The following is a 12,458-nucleotide window of genomic DNA, read 5'->3' as shown; positions in this document are numbered from 1 at the left end:
TCTCTCTACGATGGACTCTATTTCCTTGTTCATTTCCTTTTTGTATGCCACTAATTTTTTCTCTACTTGTGCCTCTATTTGTTTGGCTATGTTTGCCTGTGTTTCTTTAAGGGTTTTGTCTATTTCTTCTTTCTTTACCTCCAATTGACTGGCCAACTCTTTGAAAGATTTGTTCATTTCCTCCTTATAAGCCTCAAATAATTGAGCAAGCATGGCTTTAAGGTCATTTTCCTGTGCTTCTGATGAATTGGAGTATCCATCGGTTTTGGGGTTTGCTGGTGAAGTCATGATGTCCTGATTTATGTTGGAAGTGTTCTTTCGCCTACCCCTGGCCATTGGCTTGTCTGAGACCTTCCCTGTTTGTTTTTGGATTCTGCCAATCAGACTGGTACTGTCTCTCTCTCGAGTCTGGAGAATTCTTCAGGAAGTTGAGAGAGGTCCCGTGTCCTTAGCGTATGCTGAGGACTAGCTGTACCTGTGGGAGGAAAGTACGCAGGCGCAAACAGAGGCAAATGCAAGCGTGCGTGCGTGTGTGTGTATATGTGTGTGTGTGTGTGTGTGTGTAAGTGGGTGTGGGCGTGTGTCTCGAGGGACAGAGTGATGGCTAATGTTGAACCCTTGAGTGTGTGGGAGGGGTTCTGCAATGTATATGTCGCAGGCGCTAGTGATGATCGCAGTGCAATTTCTGGCATTAACTGCCTTAACTCCTCAATTAGACCCACAGAGCAGGAACTTCAATGTTCCAAGTGCCCCTCTGTTTCCCAAAGTGGGTATATGGGTGGGAGGGGGTTCGATGCCTGGTTTCTGTTTTAGCAGAACCCAGGATCAGTGGAGCTGCAGATTCTCAAGGGTGCACTCACTTACAGGCAGGACACTTGGCAGAGATCGTATCTGGGCTCTCTGCTCTCTGGTTTGGCCCTGCTTCTTTGATGTGCTCCACCAGTTCCGTGCTGCTGTCACTGCCAGGTTATGAGGTCTTGCTGCAGCTGGAGATTTCAGGGTGGTCACGTCAGTGGGAATCCGGGTAATCAGCCTTTCTGTTCTCTGGTTTGGCCCTGGTTAGTCTTAAACTGGAGGGCTGATGTGCCCCGCCAGCTCAGTGCTGCTCCGCCGCCAGGTTAGAAAGTCCCGCTGTAACTGGAGACTGGGTTGCTAGTCCAGATGCTTTCTGGGAAGTCCTGGGGTCTCTTTACTGTGCTCTCCAAGCTTCGGAGGCCCAGCGCCTGGTGTGTCTAGCTTGTATGGCGTTTTTGTCTGGTTTTGGTGAGTATATAGCGTATTCTCTGTCACTGTGGGATTGGGCGGGCCGTACCGTCAGTGATGGCGCTCGTGCGGAGCTAGTATGGCGTCTAGCAGACTCGGGCCCTGGGAGGATGGTGCAGCCGCCGCGAGTGAATCTGGGGCTCCGAGACACAGTACTGCTGGCCTTTGCCGATAAAGGGCTTGGGGCTCCGCCTCAGTGGCTGCAGGCCCCAGGCAGTTAGGTCTGCACTGAGAAAGGCGAGTCGGCTGTGCCTGTGCTGAGGAGGAGGGAGGTCTGGGGGAGGGGAGTGCCGAGAGATCAAAGGATCGTTTCTCACCTTCCCCAATCAAGTCCGTGGGTGACCGGAGACCAAGGTTTTCACCTCCTGCGATGTTCCCTGTTGTTTAGAAAGTCTCTCCGTTGTTTCCCTGGCTTCAGAAGTTCTTCCACACATCAGCTCAGAACTTTATCTCTTCCACAGCTCCGAAACTGTGTGTGCTAGTCGCCATCTTCTTCACAAATCTTGAAAGGACAATTCTAAGCTTCTTGTGGAAAAACAAAAAAACAAAACCAAAAACAAAACAAAACAAGAAACTCAGGATAGCTAAAACAATCCCTAATAACAAAAGAATTGGTAGAGGTATCACCATCCCTGATCACAAGTTGTATTACAGAGTAATAATAATAATAATAATAATAATAATAATGATGATCATGATCATGATGATGATGATGACAGCATGATATTTACACAGAAACAGAGATGCTGATCAGTAGAATCAAATTGAAGACTCGGATATAAGTCTACACACCTATGGCAACTTGATTTTTGTTAAGGAGTTCAGAAAGACAGACTGGAAGAAAGACAGCATCTTCCACAATCGGTGCTGCACAAACTGGATGGCTGCATGTAGAATTTATGATACTGAATAAAACTCAATTCCAAGTGGATCAAAGAACTCAACACAAAAACAGATACACTGAGACAGATAGAAGGAAAGTGGGGTATAGTCTTGAACTTATTGGCACAGGAAAAGCCTTTTTTGAATAGACTACTGATAGCACAGGGATCTAGATCAATAATTAATAAATGAGGCACTGGAAAACTGAAAAGCTTTTGTATGGAAAAGGACACCGTTGTTGGAACAAAACAGCAAGCTACATAATGGGAAAAGATTTTTATCAGCTACATGTCTGATAGAGAGCTAATCTCTAAGATGTATAAAGAAATAAAAAAAACTGGACATTAACGACAAAAAATAGCACACCTAAAATGAGTACAGATTTGAACAGAGAGCTCTCAAAAGAGGAAATGCAAATGGCTGAGAAGCACTTAAAGAGATGTTCAACATCCTTAGCCATTAAGAAAATGCAAACCAAAACTGCTTTGAGATTTCATATTAGACTTGTCAGAATGGCGAAGATCAATATACAACAAAGGACAGCTCATGCTGGTGTGGATGTGTAGCAAGAGGACACTCATCCATCACTGGTGGGAGTGAAAATTTGTACAGCCACTATAGAAATCAATAGGGAAGTTCCTTTGGACTCTGGGAATTGATCTACCTCATGATCCAGCTTTACCACTCTTTGGCATATACCAACAGGATTCTACATCATACTACAGTGACAGTGACATATTTTGTCTATGTTCCTAATAGCAAGAAATTAGAAAAAAATGTCTATCAATGGATGAATGGCAAAAACGAAAGGAATAAAGAAAGAAAGGAAGGAAGAAAGAAAAAAGAAAGAAAGAAGCCAGCACTGTGTCACATGCTTATAATCTCATGTAGGCAGAGGAAGGTGGCTCTCTGTGAGTTCGAGACCTGCCTGTCTACTAAATAAGTTCAGGACAGCCAAGGCTACACAGAAAGCCTTGTCTCTTGTCTCATAAAAGAAGGAGGAGGAGGAGGAGGAGGAGGAGGAGGAGGAGGAGGAAGAGGAGGAGGAGGAGGAGGAGGAGAAGGAAGAGGAGGAGGAGGAGGAAGTAAGGTGAGGGGGAAGGGGAGGGGAGGGAAGGAAAAGGAAAAGGAAAAGGAAAAAATGAAAGGAAAGGAAAAGAAAGGAAAGGAAAATAAAAGAAAGCGAAAGTTTTTCAGGTAAATGGAGCTAGAAAAAAGGTAAGTAAGGAAATTCAGACTCAAAGAGAAAAATACTGTATGAATTTGATTATATGGATGCTAGTTGTTAAGTCTATTATAAGCAGCCTTCCATCCATCTAATCACAGTAGTTATGTTTAGAGTAAGGGACTAGAGGGAGGGTTGGACACCCTAGGAGAAGGAAAATAGAATAATTATGGATGCGTGGGATGGGAGGTACTGGCACAGAAGTATTAAATGAGAAGGGAGAGGGAAAAGTGGGGTGAGGATGAGAATATGGAGGGACAACAAAAATAAGGTCCATTTGAGGGGAGACTCATATGAAAACCTAACATAATAGAAGATTTTGAAAACATATAGATATGAGAAGGCGATAAAAAATAAATCATTAAACAACAAAGAAGAAAGAGCTCAACTGGACATCTTTTATTACCAAACAGAGCTTCCGGTACCAGGAATGAGTTACACTTAATTGAGTTGTTGGCCCAAGACGACCCATGGGAACCCCCAATCTAGACGATTAACAAGGCTCTTGGTTGCACTACACAAACTGATGACAAGGTTCCTGTTGCTGAGGTAACAGCCACAGGACTCACTGAACATGGAGAAGTTGGGTTGGATCCTATTTAGATCATTCACCCCTAGGGACTACTGTTCATGGTTCTGGCAGATCCTCTGCATGCTACCCAAGAAGAAAGATAACACTAACCCAGCTGCAAACTCTTTAATCTGTAAGAGGGACTCACCTACAAGATATGCTAATGCAATAGTGGCACAAAAGTTGTGGACGCTCCCAAACACTATCCTATTGAATTTAAGGCCCATTCCATGGGATGGAACACATCCTCGGCCCTGCTCAAGCTGTCAAGAACCTGCGGTGAGATAGGCTAGGGACACAGGGAAAAACAAATAATGCTGTTTCACTAAAGGACATGGCAACAAAATGATGCCTCGTGACATTCTGCTACACTCATGGAGCAGTATCTTGCTCAGCCATCCTCAGAGAAACTTCCTTCTGCAGTAAGTAGCAACAAATACAGAGGCCTGCAGCAGGATGATGTACAGAGAGTGAAAAACTTTGGAACACTTAGTCCTAAAAGGGATGTCTCCATCAAATCCCTCCTCCAAAGGGCTCTTGGAACCATTGAAGAGGAGACAGAAAGATTGTAAGAACCAGAAAGGAAGGAGGACATGGAGAAAACCAGACCTTATAAACACAGCAGGACAGAGGCACTTATGAAGTACCAAGGACTCTAGCAACATGCATAGAGCCTGCACTGGTCAGGGCCAGATGAGGTCCCAGTGCTGAGAGAAGAAGTGGACACAACCCCTATGTCTAACCCAGAAGCCATCAAGTATTTGAGTGAGTAGGGAAGAAGGATCAAGGAGGGCTTGAGGGAAAACATAATCAGAACATATTGTAAGGAAATAAAATATACTCAGAATATATTGCATGAAAAAAATCTATTTTCAATTTTAAAAAGTAGTTCTAGTTGCCAGATAAATGCTATATAGACAGGCACAGTCTCAAATGACTTCTTTAGAGTTTATCTGCACATGGAATGATTCAGCTGAGACTCGGCAGCCTATGTGGGAGCCTATGGTTCGAAGACAGATTCTCGCTTTCTTGGGAGTCGTTGGCCACCTGTCGCTTTTCAGTTAGTTAGGTGAGAACACGTGGAATTTCCCTGTCCTTGTTAGTTTATCAATTGGTGTTGTCATTATGTTGGTTTTGTTCAAGCAACTACAGTGTCGAGAGCTCCAATACAGTGTATTTCCCTGTCATGTCCCAGTGGACACTATCTAGCCTCTGGCTCTTACAATCTTTCTATCCACTATTCCAGATGTTCCACGACTTGCATTGCAAGTGTATAAGCTAGTGTTGGACATTTCAGAATCGTTTTTCTCTGTGTTTTGACTAGTTTTTGTTCTTTGTAATCTTTGTAACCTTTACCAGGACACTTGTAGATGCAAACAATGTTAAATGGATTCAGTAGATTGTATGTGCATGTGTGTAGGAGCATGTACGCGTGTGCATTTGTTTGTATGTGTGCTTGTGTACACGGAACAATACTAATTATAGAGAAGATCATGAATTTGGGAAAGCAAGGAGGATGTAGAGGAGGAGGTGGGGAAGTTTGGTTGACAGTGACATAGATAATATCATTTACAAAGCTCTCGTAAATATAAAATTATTTGTATAAGATAGCATGATACTTAATGATGGCACTGTTATGGTCATTTAACATTCTACTCGTAAGAATCATAACTCTTTAATTTGCACTAAAAATTAGCAGGAAAAAAAGGAACAACACCACAGCATGTCTTTTCACTGGGGTGCACAAACTTTTTGTTTGAATGTGGAGTTCATCTTAGTACACAGCTCACAGAGAACAAGTGGGGCATGGAAAACCGAATTAATGACACATAAAATTCTAAACAGTGCAGCCTCAGTAAAGATGAGAAATTTAGAAAATGTTTGTAACGCCTTGAGAAAGCACTTGAAATTAGTAAAAACTTGGGCATGGCCCAGTGGCACTCACCTATGATCATAGCACCAGTAGTCAAAAACAGGGGGATTGTGAGTTCAAGCCTGCCTTGGTCTAAAGAACCCAACCTTATCACAAAATGAGCCACAACAAAGCATGTTCTCCTATCTCAGTTTCATTCACGAGTTCTGTTCTGATTTTAATTTGATTTGACCTAAATCAACTCTTTTGCCCCAAGATAACATAAATATTTTTCATGAGAACTTGCTTTAGATATATTGATCCTGGCCTGTGTCATGAGTACACTTCTCTGACTCCACCTGGATTCTGGGTTCCTTCTGCCAATCAGCCTGAGTGGAGAGAAGACTCAGGCTTCATTTATGGCTCTCATTCACAGCATCCTCCATCTTCCACTTCGGCCCCCATCTCCCATGTTTTGGACACTTTAAAGACTTTACATGGCTTGATTTTTGCTTAATTTGGAGATTTAAAAATCGAGTACACCATAATGTATTTTAATTTGATTGCTTTTTCCACTCAAAATTGTTTTATTTTAATTCATGCATGTAGTTGTATTTAACATTAGCTCAGTTACATTAAAATCATCTGTTGCATCAACACTTCACTAGTTATCAACAAAAACCCATTGAAGACTTTTGTTTTATAAACAATACCATCTTGAACATTTTTATGTTGACCAGTCTTAGATATCCTGCATAACTCTTTTCCTTAGCTTAGTCTCCATCATGGCTCTGATTTCTCCATTCCACACAACTTACAACGTATGAATTCATTAGTCATCATCTTCTTTTCCTCCCTTCCCAACCAAATACTTCTTTTGCTACCTACCATATTTCACCTAAGAAGTTCATAGGAAGGTGCTTGCCGACAAGAATTCTGAGAGCTATACACAGTCCATTCTCCTTTACCAAACACATTTCATTAACCACCAAATCCTGTACAATTTAACTCTCAAAGGAATGTCAGGATTGTGTTTTCTCAGGAGCAGCTGACCCTAAGAAAGTCATATGAAGGAGACTGAGTTGGTCATCAGGATTTGACCAGGTAGAAAGGCAGAATAGAAGGGGATTGTGGCAAATCCATTTCAGAGGTCCGGTGCCTTCAGCAGAGGATCCTCCACAGATCCTGTGGTCCAGGCACAGGGAAACCAGAATTTAGATTTAGACACTGCAGACCAGACACTGCAGCTTCTGAGTTCATAGAAACAACCTCAGCCATAGGATGTGGAAAATTAAGGAAAAAGGTCAATCGAAAGGCAAGACTCAGTTAATGGAATACACATATTTTCATCACACGAGTGAGAATAAAGAAAATATAAATAAGCCCAAGCATGGATGTGCATGCCTTTAATTATATCACTGAGAAGGCTAACTAGTAGGGGATTATGATATCAGGATGAGAAAGGGTTACATTGTGAATCTGAGACCAGTATCAGGTAGTTAGTGAGACAGTGTCTCTGAAGAATATATGAAAGTAGTGACCTAACAAGATAATGTAAAATTCAATTAGAACCCTAATAACTTATAACAAATTAAGTTAGGCTGGTAACAATGTGACAAGCACGGTTCTTAATCATGTATCATGATTTTAAAAAACTGTTATAAACATAGTAGTGGGTTGGAACTGCAAGATGGCTCAGTGAGATAACCCCCAAGCCCCCAAGCGTGAGGACCTGAGTTCACTCCTTAGGACCCACGTGGTAGGAGGAGAGAACAGAATCCTTCTTATTATAGTCTGGGCTCTACATACACACAGGCCATGCCATGTGCAAGCCTACTTACTCACAAAATATATGAAGTATCTGTTTAAAGAAAAGCAGCAATGTAGCTACCTCTATTATCCTCATTTACTGGTAAAGACAAGGTTATCTTCCATAGTCAAATATCTGGGAAGTAGAAGAGTCTGGATTTAGTCTTAGCAGCCTACTTCTAAAGCCCTGTGATGAAGATTTTGTCTTGTTACTACTGTAATAGCTGTACTATTCTTTGTTTTGTTTTTTGTTTGTTTGATTTTTGTTTTAAACAAGTTTTCTCAGTATAATCCCAGCTGTCCTGGAACTCACTCAGTAGACGAGGCTGGTCTTGAACTCATAGATCCAGCTGCCTCTGACTCCCAAGTACTGAAATTAAAGGTGTATCACCACTGCCCGGCCACAGTTTACCCAATTGTAGAGCTGAGATTTTTCACTTTGGTTCTCATATTTTCACAATCTTCATCCATGAAATATATTAAATGCTATAGATGGATAGATATATTTTAACTTGGCAGAAGAGGAAAAAAATCTCAGAAGAATTTGGGTGCCCACTTTCTTGAACCCAGAACAGAGACCCAAGCAGCTTCCTTCCAGGTATCATAGTATGGCTTCCATCTGCCTTCAAGTAGACAGAGCTTCAGTCAGTATCATTCTAGGTACGTCAGATCTCAAGCAGAAATTAGCTTGGTTCTTCAACCATGTCACACTTAAGAAAAAAAAATCTAATTCACCACCTTTACTGGCTGTCGAATATTTAAATTAATAGGTATTAATCATTAGATGGAAGGAGGGGTAGGTAACTAAAATAAAGATGCTCAAATATATAGCAGCAATTAAATATACAGTGCTGAGGATACAAAGGCTGAACCATTTTGTTCTAAAGAAACATAAGTGGGTGAAATCATTACATGAGGCAACACAGGGATCTGTGGAGGCCCTGGGAGTCTGTTTCTGCACTTAATTTCAAATTTAAATTTGGATTTAATTTTATTTAAATCAAATTGTTTGAATCTAGATGCACTGATGCTTCTGTGTCTGTGAGAGAGCACTCCTTAGCCCTAGATGGCTTTTCTGGCCTAATGGATAGATTTTTACATTTTTATTTACTTATTTAAGTATTGGAGGGGCACCCATCGGAACTTGCACAGGGATGTCGGGAACAACCTGCTGGAGACAGCTCTAATCTTCCACCACATGAGTTAAGGCATCTAACTCAGCTCTGCAGGGCCAATGGTCTCTCCCCACTGCGCCTTCTCAGTGCTTACCTTCTCAGTGTCACAGCACTCTTAGCTTTTCTTCTGACCTCTGCTCTTCCCCTCATCTGGGAATGTGGTACGCTGGCTTTTATCTTTGGTTGTCTAGATCTCAGATATTGGGCACTTCAATAAAACAATCCAGTGTAACTCATATAACCAAACTACAAGCTGGAAAACAATAGGTCTCTGCATAAATCATTGAAAGAAGTATCCTAGTGTCTGCCAGTAAGTGGCAGGATGTTTGCGGGTCTGAGAAATTTTCTAGCATACCAGTCTCACCATTTATGAAAAACATCACTGCCCTCCCAAAGACTCAGGTAAAACCTTGACCTACACATGCAACTCCCAGAATACAGGCAAGAGTGGAGAGAATGGTGTTTAATGCAAATTGCACTGGTTTATATGTGTGGATAGATATATAGCTACAGATACACAGACAGATGTGTCCATGTGCTGCAGCTGGAGATACGCACAATCTAAAGTTTAAAAACAGATGAGAAGCTGTACAAAGATGTGCTGTATTTTACACTATGCGTGACAACTAAGCACTATGGGAGCAAAATGGAAATAAAGTCTAAATTATTCTGCTTTTTTCTCAGAAGATCAGTACAATAATTAATGTCCAACAATATTATGAACTTTTTGATGAGTAATTTAAGATAAAAAAAACAATTGAATAAAATTATGTCATCTAATTTGAAGCTACTTTGAGTGAGAGATTTTTGTAATGTTCATAAACAATAATCAAAATAGTTAACCAAACAATTTTGGGAAATTAAGATAATATTTAAATATTAAATTCCATAATACAATTAAAATCTAGAATGAATTTGTAAAGGATCTTATGTTTCTTATGTCTTATAAATAAAGGCAGACATGTCCATTCCTTTAAAATTTTCAATATTTTTATTATAAACGTAATTAGTTAAAAGGAATTTATATAATTAATGTTAAGAAATAAATTATTTTTTATGACTACATAGGTGTTACTAACTAAAATTTAGAACTAAGATGTGAGGATGCTTCCTGCATAGAAAAAAAAAAGATGTGAGGTTGTTCCTTCTCTTACAATTATTACTTTTATGTTTTATAGTTGATTAAATGAGACTTCATAGAAACTAACACAATCTTCAAAACTAAAAAATGTGTTAAAAACATACAATAAAGTACACTTAGGTTTCAATTTTTATTAGAAAGATATTTATTTTAAACAAGAATGAGAGGCTGTTTCAATTAAAACAGATTTATGTTTATTATCAGAGAACAAGACACAAGAAAACAATTCCCTAAAATAAGTTGTTATTTCAACAAAGATAGTTTTACTTTAAAGAACGCACAATTACCTTCTATTTTAGTGATCAGGCTTATTTATATAGAACTAAAATACTTTTAAAACAACCACTCATGGATATTGAATAAAACTGAAATTGTTGAAAGACGTAAGTGAAAAAAAGGTGGTTGGCCAGTAAGGAGCATAGAAAAGGGGCTGAATTTGACAAAAACCAATTTATATTTATATAAATATATATTTATATATTATATATAATGTATATAATATATATTTTTATATAATATATATTATATTTTATATACATAATATATAAATATAACACCCATTTATATTTAAATTCTTGGAGAGATCAGGGATACAAAGCACATACCTAAACATAGTAAAGACAATCTACAGCAAGTCTGTATCAAACATCAAACTAAGCGGAGAGAAACTTAAATCCATCCCACTGAAATAAGGGACAAGGCAAGGCTGCCCACTCTCTCTGTATCTCTTCAACATAGTTCTTGGAGTCCTAGCTAGAGCAATAAAACAACCAAAGGAGATCAAGGAGATACAAGTCAGAAAGAAAAAAGTCAACGTATCATTTGCAGATGATATGATGGTATACGTGAGTGACCCCAAGACTTCTACCAGAGAACTCCTTCAGCTAATAAACACTTTCAGCAAAGTGACTGGATACAAAATTAACTCAAAAAAAAATCAGTAGCCCTTTTGTATAAAAAAGACAAAAGGGCCCAGAAAGAAATTAGGGAAACTACACCTTTCATAATAACCACTAATAATATAAAGTACCTTGGTGTGTAACTCTAACCAAGCAATTGAAAAACCTGTTTGAAAAAACTTATTCTCTGAAGAAAGATATTGAAGAAGATATCAGAAGATGGAAAGATCTCCCATGCTGATGGATCAGTAGTATTAACATAGTGAAAATGGCAATGCTGGCAAAACCAATCTACAGGTTTAATGCAATTCCCATCAAAATACCAACACAATTCTTTACAGAACTTGAACGAACAATTCTCAACTTCATATGGAAACACACACACAAAAAAAATCCAGAATTGCCAAAACAATCCTGTACATCAACAGATTGTGTAGAGGTATCTCCATCCCTGACCTCAAGCTGTACTACACAGCAATAGTAACAAAAACTGCATAGTACTGGCATAGAAATAGAATGGAATCGAGGAAAAGACCCAGAAAAACTCACACACCTACAGATACTTGATTTTTGACAAAGAGGCCAAAACCACACAATGGAAAAAGACAGCATCTTCAACAAATGATGCTGATCTAACTGGATGTATACATGAAGAAAAATGGAAATAGATCCATATTTATCACTCTGCACAAAACTAAAGTCCAAGTGGATCAAAGACCTTAACATAAAATCAGACACACTAACTCTTTTAGAAGGAAAAGTAGGGAAGAGCCTTGAAGTCATTGGCACAGGAGACAAATTCCTGAATAAAACACCAACAGCACAGACTCTAAGAGCAACAATCAATAAATGGGACCTCATGAAACTGAAAAGCAAAAGACACTGTCATCAGGACAAAATGACAGCCTACAGACTGGGAAAGGATCTTGACCAACCCAACATCTGACAGAGGATCCAGAATATATAAAGAACTCAAGAAGTTAAACAGCAACAAATCAAGTAATCTGATTTAAAAATGGCGTACAGAGCTAAACAGAGAATTCTCAATAGAGGAATATCGAATGGCAGAGAAACACTTAAAGAAATTCTCAATGCCCTCAGTCATCAGGGAAATGCAAATCAAAATGACCCTGAGATTTTACCTTACATTCATCAGAATGGCTAAGATCAAAAATTCAAGTGATAAGACATGCTGGAGAGGATTTGCAAAAAGGGGAACCCTCCTCCATTGCTGGTGGGAATGTAAACTTGTACAACCACTTTGGAAATCAATCTGGTGCTTTCTCAGACAATTAGGAATAGTGCTACCTCAAGATCCAGTTACACCATCCTAGGCATAGATCCAAAATATGTTCAAGTATACAACAAGGATGTTTGCTCAACCATGTTCATAGCAGCTTTATTCATAATAGCCAGAGGCTAGGAACAACCCAGATGTCCCTCAATGGAGGAATGGATACAGGAATTGTGGTACATTTACACAATGGAATACTACTCAGCAATTAAAAATGAGGAAATCATGACATGTGCAGGCAAATGGATGGAACTAGAAAAGATCATCCTGAGTGAGGTATCCCAGAAGCAGAAAGACACACATGGTATATACTCACTTAGACATATAATATAGGATAAACATACTAA

General features: G+C 39.4%; 1 pseudogene; it reads left to right on the top strand.

Moving 5' to 3' along the window:
• Nucleotides 1–4,315: 4,315 nt before the first annotated feature.
• LOC129689291 (stress-70 protein, mitochondrial-like) overlaps nt 4,316–12,458 on the top strand; it is a 64,484-nt pseudogene continuing 56,341 nt past the window's right edge.

The sequence above is a fragment of the Psammomys obesus genome, unplaced genomic scaffold, assembly GCF_907164565.1.
Source record: "Psammomys obesus unplaced genomic scaffold, mPsaObe1.curated_primary_1811, whole genome shotgun sequence".
Classification (NCBI taxonomy): domain Eukaryota; kingdom Metazoa; phylum Chordata; class Mammalia; order Rodentia; family Muridae; genus Psammomys; species Psammomys obesus.
The sequence above is the reverse complement of the archived record's forward strand: the minus strand, read 5'-3'. Positions and strand labels throughout refer to the sequence as shown.